At 40.5% G+C, this 9,730-nt stretch overlaps 1 protein-coding gene across 2 annotated transcripts in view; it reads left to right on the top strand.

The window, feature by feature from the left end:
* The first annotated feature begins 338 nt into the window (after positions 1-338).
* Positions 339-9,730, top strand: part of LOC102195555 (metabotropic glutamate receptor 8-like) — a 134,609-nt gene continuing 125,217 nt past the window's right edge. For both annotated transcript variants that reach the window (XM_005747626.1, XM_005747625.1), the window contains exon 1: positions 339-819. The gene's annotated coding sequence lies outside the window, so the exon portion shown is untranslated. The remainder of the gene's footprint in view (positions 820-9,730) is intronic.

Below are 9,730 nucleotides of genomic sequence, written 5' to 3'. Positions count from 1 at the left end.
ATTATAGACATAATGAATTGACATCGGAGAACCGGCATCTAGTTGTAACTACGACTTGTGTCCGCTAGGTGGCGTCTTTTCTCCATCTCTGCTGCTTTAACTTCGGAAACCCCTCTACCTGTGCAGTATTCTCTTAGCTTATTAACCTTATGTGTGACAGCACCAGTCGGGCTTCTTTTCTTCTCTTCTATGATGTGACTGACATCATTTCAGTTTGGTCCAGGATCGTGCAGTCCCTGCACAAGTCTGTCACTGGTTCTGTTAGGGGGAGCTTGACATGAAACTCTCATCAGCTTCGTGTGACGAGCACGAGAGCCGCCAGTGTTTTCTGTGACGTAGGCCAGCCGCACACTGCACTTTGGAGAGCTGCGTGAGGCGAAGAAAAGCATGCGCTTCTCTCTTGTGGACGCAACCGGCTGCTCTTATAAGGTCCATTCTCTGAATTGTCGGACACTTTGATATGAGACCAATCAGGACTGGAGAGGGAGGGTCCTGGGATTTTCCCGTGTGAGTCGAACCTACACTTGCAGGCGATCAGGGTTGATATTAACCTGAAGACATGACAATTTCTCTGACAGACCTATGATCAGCGCTGATCTCTAACTAAAGACACGGAGGAAAAGGTGAATTTTCACATCACTTTTTTGTTTGCGGATGCTGGATCGAAACTCAGTGGAGGAATTTGACTGAACAGGTTTAATGTGATGTTACTAACTGCTGGAGACACAAGACAACTGGCTGAGTTGCGAAGCTGACGAAAAAACCTCTTCTTACTAGGATAAAAAAGATTCCTGAAGATTTACCGGTGATATTTGGCAGGTAAATTTTAATTACATTACATTTAAATTTTCTGTAAATGTAGCTACAAAGTATGTCGCATGTAATTGATAACGTTTTTGTGATCTATGGGAACATGTTGGAGCTTCGGATTCTGCAGTCAATAATCAGTTAATCATTTAGTAGCAGTTTACAAAGCTGCCAGTTTGCTTCTCAAGCTGTTTGTATGTTTCAATTAAAAATAGATTTTGGGACTGTACCTAGTTCTGAATGCATTTGACTCAATCGTGCACATGAGCCCACAGTGTACAGTGCTGGCACGCTTTTACGCCCCCCCGCCACCACCCCTCCTTTTTTATGGATGCGTCTTGGTGACTTCGTGCGCATACCTGAAAAATGCTTGCGTGTTCTCCATGTTCCCACTGGGAAAATGTTCAGGCACGTGTGAGTACGCTCTATATATATATATATATATATATAGAGAGAGAGAGAGAGAGAGAGAGAGAGAGAGAGAGAGAGAGAGAGAGAGAGAGAGAGAGAGAGCTATATCTATCTATCTTTTTTTTCCACTGTGCAGCATCCAATAAGAAGTTGCTTTTTTTTTTAAAAAAGAAGAAGCTGAAAGCAATACAAAAATAATAATGAGGATGATGATGATGATAATAATAATAAATCTGTCACAACACTATTTTAAAGGTGACTGGTGTAGACCAGAAATATGTTAAGAAACTAGTAAAGTGTGTATATTATATATATATATAATTTTTAATTCAGTTATTATAGTGCCAATAAACAAACCAAAAAACAAACCAAAACAAACAAAATAAAAACCACTCTCGGACTAATAAAGGCTTTCTTATTTTCTTATTATTATTATTATTTTTGTTTTTCAGTGGTTGCCACAGCAGATGAGCGCTTGATTTATCAAAGATTTTATGCTGGATAGGCTTCCTGACACAGTCCCCCCAATTATTCGGGCTTGGCACTGGCATTAAGAGTACATTAGCTTGTGTTCCCTGAGTTTGTGGCTACATGGTAACCTCTAATAGTTAAGCGGCTAACATTAATTTGTATCCTGGCCAGGTAAACATTTATAACAACTGTTAAGAACTTCTTGTTCAAACAGGAGCTTTACTGACTTCTCAAAATTCCTTCTAAAGTGTTGTTCATAATTGTGAATGCCAACTACTGTTAGTGAGAGGAGGTGCTGTGTGCCTGACTGTCTACACAGTGTTGTATTTGTCTCACCTGGAGGAAGCAAAGACAGCACTATTGGTATTGATTGTGTTATGAAAAAGTATCTAATCTGATATCTGTTAAATTTTAATACTGGTTAGTATCTGAGAATAATATTTTGACAATATTACGATTGTCTGTTGTTCTCCAAATACAAATTTGTCAGATTTTCCAAACTGGTGTTGTTCTTTTCTCTATAGTCTAAATGTGGTGTACTTTATTGTCTTTAGAACAACAACAGTGTCCATCACTGTCACAAGGGCTCCCAAATGGAATACTAGTTGTTTCATCTGGAGAAGGTGAAGACTACTCAGTGTTGCTTATCTTTGTATACGCACTTGTCTTATTTGTAGGTTTATCCCCCAGAAAGAAATCTGCTGGCCTCTCAGCTTGCCTAGGTCCAGTTATTGTTAACCAGAGACAGATGGATAAAACGGAGTTAGCTACAAGCAGAGGTGGGTAGTAAGAGCTACGTTTACTCCGTTACATTTACTTGAGTAAGTTTAAAAAAAAACAAAAACTTTTTAAGTACCTTTTTTGCACGATACTTTTTACTTTTACTTGAGTACAATTATGAAGAAGAAACGGTACTTTTACTCTGCTACATTTGCAAAATTTGACTCGTTACTTTAAAAAAAAAAAAACGTTTAACACATTAGATAACATGCCGTCAGTGGAGTTTCCGGTAATTTTTTCACCAATAAGATGTAGCCATGTCGGTGTCTTCAGTGAGAGCCAAAACAACAACTTTTCAGCATGAAACAACTCAATTCGTGTAACCTGAGGAAACGGTAAGTTTTCTCTAAATATCTTTTTAGCTGTGGTTAGCTGGATGTCAGTCTTATGTTACAGCAGCTGTGTCGAGCTTGAGCTGGCAGTAGTGATGTTCGATTCGTGAACGAATCGTTCAATACTCGAGAATCACTTTACTGACTCGTGAATCATGATTCACAAGCCCAACTGACTCACTGACTCATCCCTGTTTCTGTTAGCAAACTAATTTGCTTAGTAGAAATATATCTAGCTTATAATTAAAATTGTGGGGGGGGGACAACAGCCAGTTTCTTAACAAAAGTATTTCTGCTCTGAACTGGAAGAAAAAACCCTGAGTAGAAGCTCACATCAAGAAAATAGCTCCTCGGTTCACAGTAGCATCGCTCTGCTAACATGCTAACAGCACATTTGAGCTACTCACCCCCTCCCTCCTGTGCTGAATCATAGAGCGAACGAATCACTCACTCACTCACTAACCCCCTCCCTCCTGTGCTGAATCATAAGCGTAAGCGAATCACTCACTCACTCACTCACTCACCCCCTCCCTCCTGGCTCACAGCTTCTTTTTCTTGGTTGGCAACCAATGTTAAGGCGCATTACCGCCCCCTGGCTCACAGCTCAGTGGACATTTGGATGAGAAAATATATATTTAACACATTTAAGGAAAATACTAATAAAATAAAAATAAACAAAATAAATGTTTATTAAGCAATTTTGATAGGAAATTGCTTAATTTTAGAAATGTTTTTGGTCTTTTTTGCTCTATAAAATAGTTGGGTTTTTTATTTTTTTGAATCATTCATCTTAGCAGTGGGATTTACATGAAAAGAGAAACAAATTAAGTTTGAGTGAAAATGTACATTTTTTGCACTCTCTGGTCGACTGACTCAGTGAATCAAATGACTCCAAAATTCGATTCACTTTGGTGAGTGACTCATTAAAACTCGATTCAGTAAAAAGAATCAAATTTACCATCACTAGCTGGCAGTCATATTTTCGGCGCTAAGTTGTAGTGAGATAAGTTTGTGGGTGTTTTGTGCAGCCTCGGCTGTCCTTTTAACTGCTCGCTTGTTAGTTAGCGTGAGCTATAAGGTAACAGGTAGCCTGGTTAATGACCCTGGAGTTCAACGCACATGCAAAAAGCTCATGTCTACTGCTTTAACTGTTAAAACAGAAGGCAATACTGCGGCTGACAGGGTTTATTATGTCAAATAGCAGCTTGTTTAGTTTAAACAGTCTGCAGCTGGGTGGCAGCTCTCCGCTTACGTACTCGGATGAGCTTGCCTTATCCTACAAGTTGTGCCTCCATCTCTTGTGTCCAGATCACACGCTGCACTGCGTGCTGCTCCACCTTTTCTTTCATTTCTGTGTTTGTGCGTGCGCAGTGTGATAGGCGACAGGATTTCAAACTGGTTTGATTATCATGCGACCATACGATTGATGATTGGGAGCTGGTCGTGAGGTGTTAACTGCTCGTTACCCCAAGTATACTACATGATGCACACACGATTAAGGCAAGACACAGGCCGATCCCCAAAACGGTTGCACAACTGAAAAATCGGCTCAAAATCGGCCAAAAATCGCACAGTGTATGGCCAGCTTTTGGAGGCTAGCTCCAAGCAAACATCTGCAGCTTGGCAGTGTATACAGCACTATAATGACCAGACCTAATTCTTTTGAAAACCATACATCTTTCCACAGGTCTCCACTTCATCAGACATCACCTAGACACAGAGCTGGATGAGGCCAGCACAAACAGCAGCCTAACTGACTAAGATGATGGATCCATGGGGTCAGGAAAGCCAGAAGCAGAGGAACTGGAGAGGTACCTTTCATATCCATTCACTGGAAGTATTGATGTATTGTATGGCTTTCCTCAGATCAAGAAGCTGTCGATCAAAGTCAATACAGCTCTTCCTGCATCTGCAGCCTGTGAGAGATTTTTTAGTCATACAGGACTAATGTTCATTGCCAAACGGTCACAGCTTCACAGCAAGAACCTTGAGAGCCAACTGCTGCTGAAGCTGAACCACCATTTCACTGACTGAAGAAACAATTTACAGTAAAGTGAGCCATACACATATGTACATCCACATAGTGGAAATTTGTATTTGTCTTTTATAATTTGTTTTTCTCTGATTTCAGTATTTGTGAGTGTAGTTTTTACATTTTTACATATTACATTGTGTTAATCCACTGTCTATACTTCAGGGTATTTTAGTATACAAAGAACATTTTATAGTTTTGTTAGAATGTCTATTCCTGTGGAATTTTAGCACAGGTATGTGTGTGTGTGTTTAATTCCTGCTGTCCGCCTTGGGAATAAACTTTTACTGATTATATCTGTTGCATCTCTGTGTCATTTGTTTCTGATTTACTTAATCCATCCTTGTATTTAAAAGAACCACCCCTAGTATGACATTTTGGCGCATCAGCTGTAGCCTGTTATGTTGAAGTTGCCTCGTTCTAATGTTTTCGCTGAGGCTGCTGTAAATGCGAATATATTTACTGTGTGTTTTGCTTGAAAAAGATTTTCGTTGTGAAAAACTGAAATCTTGAAATTAGAATTGTTGTGCCTTATTTTGTGGATCTTTTTACATATATTCCTTTTGAAAATACTAAAATTTGTATATTTATTTATTTTTGTTTGTCTGATAGCATTTATTTATAAAATAAATCGGACATTTCAAACAGTTACTCGCTACTTACTCAGTACTTGAGTAGCCTTTTCACCAAGTACTTTTTTACTCTTACTCGAGTAGCTTTTTTGACGACTACTTTTCACTTTTACTTGAGTAATAATATTTTAAAGTAATGATACTCTTACTTGAGTACAATTTTTGGATACTCAACCCACCTCTGGCTACAAGTAAGTAAGAAACAAGCAAATTTTAGTGGCAATTGCAACCTTGGCCAAAAGATGGCAGTAATGTACAGGATGGATACAAACAGAAGTAGCTTTATGCCAGCGTTGTCTGTGATGAAAGAAGAGAGACTGCTTTACTTTGGTAAATTTTAATTCATGTATATTTTTAGATATGACAGGGAAAGCACTGCTGGCCTTGCTTGTCCTGACGGAATGCCACTAGTTTTAATATTTTCTAATGTATGATGACAATCTGGAGACCAGGTGAACTTTTTGGGGGCACTTAACCATTGAGTGGAGCAACAGGGGAAAGGTTTTTGCAGAAATGTCTATAATAACCCACCATCCCCCAGAAGTGCTGCAACTCAAACCTGGATGAAGGCGACGGGAAAATAAGAATAGCTTAATGGGTTTCTTTGTCCACTACCCACTACCCACTATTTTACACATGTACACCACCGTAGCTCCCCAAAACTCACACTGCACAAATTTATGGTCAGATTTGCATCTGCCACCCTCTCAAACACTACTCGGGTGTTCAACATGCTCAAACCCACAAAATCACCATATCTTCTATATATGTTTCACAGCCTGGCACCCTAGTCTGTCATGGTTCTGGGTCGGTGACCCCGTGTTTTTGATTTTTGTACTCTTATTTTTGATATTATGAATTATGACAGTTTGTGTTTTGGTTTCCCAGTGTTTATTCGGTGCTCCCTCTGTTTTCCATCGTCTCTGCCTGTGTATGCCTGTGTATCCCCTGTAATGTAGTCAGGTCTCTGTGTTAAGCCCGTGTCTCTTAGTCTGTCTTTGTGTTTGTGTTTCCTGTTTTATTTTGATAGTCCACGTCTGATCGTAGTGTGTGCAGTTATGCTTCCTTGTCTCGTCAGTCCTGATTTCCCCCAGCTGTGCTCTCCTTCTGTGTCTCATTCCCCTCGTTACTTCCCAGGTCGTGTCCAAATTCATGTGCTGCATCCTCCTGAGGACCCAGCCTTCGCGGTCTACGTGGGCCGGGTCCTCAGAAGGTCAGGTAGGCCGGAAGTAAACGGCCGTGAAATTGGACGGTCTAGCCTTCTGATTAGCGTCACCGCTGTCTCGGTGGAGTTTAATAAACTCAGCCGTCTGCTTCTTGCTATCTAAAATATAACAGGACACTGGTGTAAATTCTCGACTGTCTCATACTTCTGTTTAATCAGTTTTCTGTTTGACGTTTAGTCAGCTGTGTAAAAACCAAGGAGGAACCCACCCGGGGGATTAATAAAGTTTTATTTTATCTAATCTAATAACTTTAATCTCAGCCAAACCGATTTACTCACGAACAAACAAAACACTGAAAAAAGCCCAACAATAACATTTTTAGGTTGTCTAAGTGACTTATATATTACGTTTAACCCGAGCAGCGAAAGTCCGCGGGGATCTGAAAATGATGTGCTGGGAGTTGTGCCGTTCTCTGCAGCTTCAGTGACCCTCGAGCTCCCGGCTAGCTGTCAAGCTGGTGGGTAGCAGACGCCTCTGAAAACGTCAATGCACTTTTGCAGATATGCGATATCTTGATAAACCGAGCAGATATTTGATGTTTACACAACTACTTTCTTGCCTGAAAATATGTTAAAAGTTTATTTTGTGACCCAGAAAGATTAGTATGAGTAATTTTAAAACTTAGTAGCGGCCGCCATTGTTGGAAACTGGAGTTTGGCTGGGCCGCGCTATGAATTCTGGGATATGGTAGGCCACGTAGGACACACCCGACCCATCCTTCAAATTCGGGGAAAAGGAGGACGCATTTGTCGGCTGCATTCGGAGGAGTCTACGAATTTGGACAGCCTTCGGCGCATCGCTGTGACGTAATCGGTCTACAAATGCGGCCTCGGGAGGATGCAGCCCATGAATTTGGACACGACCCCAGTGTATTTAAACCCTGTGTTTCTTTGAGTCAGTGTTGCGTCGTCCCTCATGCTGTGTGGATCTCTCTGTGACTCACTGTGAGTTTAGTTTGTGAGTTTCCAGTTTAGTTTAGTTTAGTTTAGTTTAGTTTAGTTTAGTTTGCTCTTGTATGACTTTCCCCTGCCAGCAAATAAAGCTGAGTTCTTTGTGTTTAAACCTCGTGCCTGAGTGCCTGCATTTTGGGTCCAACTCCTGCCTGCCACACAGCGATTCATGACATAGTCAAAACCAGGATGTGGCAGGTGCTTTGCGGACTCCAAAGGGTATAACTGTGTATTGTAGAGAACCATCTGGCATCACAGTGCCACCTGCCAAGAGCCTTTTAAGAGGTCCAGCTTAATCACAAAAACTGCTAAACCAACACTGTTCCCACAATCTTCCAATTGTGGAAGAGGGTGACTTTGAGACACTGTTCCTGTTCCTATAGTCTGTATAAAAATGGCCAAAGCTATAAGACTTATTGGCTATTCGGAAGGAGGAACTCCATGAGCTACAGCTAAATTCTGCAATACCATGTGCCAACATATAGTTGTCCTCCTTTTGTAAATGTTGCCATTTCTCTTAGTTCACTGTATATGGATATTGTTTTATGGAGTAAGAAACCGCCAAATCGACATCATATGTTAACATATGCATTTGGGATTGCATGTCAGAGAACAGAGACTAGAGACCCTTGTGAATAAATAAGACTAATCATGTCAGTTTGCTGTGACCCACTCAAATGTTTAAAACATGAGTTAAGCTTTGCCAGAATCTAAGAATTATTTCAGTTGCCCTGTACCAATGCCATAGATGGTCCATCAGCATCACCGATTTTGTTATCTGCTGCTACAGGCATGCCGGTGGAAATGCCAGCACATCACATGCAGGTTGGTGGTGAGAAAAAGACGTCAAAGCAGTTTTTACTTTGACGACTAAGTTTGAACCAGACAAATCATTGGTCAAAATATGGTTTCAGCATCTTTATGTGACACAGTCTGCTTCGTCATTTGCAGTAGAACATGGCAATGAAGTCATAAGTGTCGCAAATTATTTTTTCCTCCACTACAAAAATGCTGCTGTAATGTGCCAACAGACTAGTACTGGAAATGGGCACGGAAACTAACACCCTGTCACCTGGCTTTGGCTTTTTTTTTTTTTTTTTTTTTGTTAAACCAACTTTTCATCCTTTTTGGGACTGCAGCCAGATTTTGTTTTGCAATCTTGCAGGCCCAGCGGTGTTTAAAATGGAAAGCACTGACACAACCCAGGATATTTTGTTTTTTATCATTGTTAAGCCATTTTTCTTGCAGGAGTTTCAGAATTCACAATGCACACGAGCAAACACAAGCTCAGCTGGGCTAAAGCCAAATGACTTGAACTACCTCCCGTTCAGCAATTAGATGAACCTCCTGTTTCCGGTCTTTATCAAACTCAAAACTGTATCCTTGGAACGTGTTTGAGTGTTTGATCAAACCTCCTGAGCGTGTGCTGGCTTTCAGGGTGGTATGCACTGCAATAATGCTGAGAGATGCTGAGCTGATTAATCACCTGTGCAGAGAGTGTAAGTTGGTGCCTTGATCTTTTTGTACAACTGTTAGAAAGCCAAAAATATCTAAAAACTTTACTAAAGCCTTTAACACTACAGAAACAGTAATTATTCCTGTGAGAACTGCCTCTGCAAACATAATTTGATGCACACATCATCATCAGTAAAAACTTGTGACCAGCTTTGGTGCACAGAAATGGACTGACACGATCCTCAAGGCAAGGCAAGGCAAGGCAAATTTATTTGTATAGCACAATTCAACAACAAGGTGATTCAAAGTGCTTTACAGAGACATTAGAAACAAAAACAAATAAAAAGCATGATTTAAAATTGATTAAAAAACAAGCAAACAAACAAACTAACTAAATACACACATTTCACACCTGTTCGCGCGATCTGAACCCTTATCGTAAGGGGAGCTACCAGTCCTTCTGTGGACGAGCTACTTTCTATTTTAAATTCCCTGAATTTAAAATACTCTCTAGACCCAGTCTAGACCCAGTTGGGGAGCTACCCAGAGCTCTAATCCCACACCTGCTCAAAGAAAATTAAATGGGGTATCTAGAATTCAGAGCAAAAGTTTTGCGGAATTACACTTTATATCA

The sequence above is a fragment of the Pundamilia nyererei genome, unplaced genomic scaffold (assembly GCF_000239375.1).
Source record: "Pundamilia nyererei isolate P.nyererei 1_Seehausen unplaced genomic scaffold, PunNye1.0 scaffold00201, whole genome shotgun sequence".
NCBI lineage: Eukaryota > Metazoa > Chordata > Actinopteri > Cichliformes > Cichlidae > Pundamilia > Pundamilia nyererei.
This window is presented reverse-complemented; position numbering and strand designations above follow the sequence as displayed.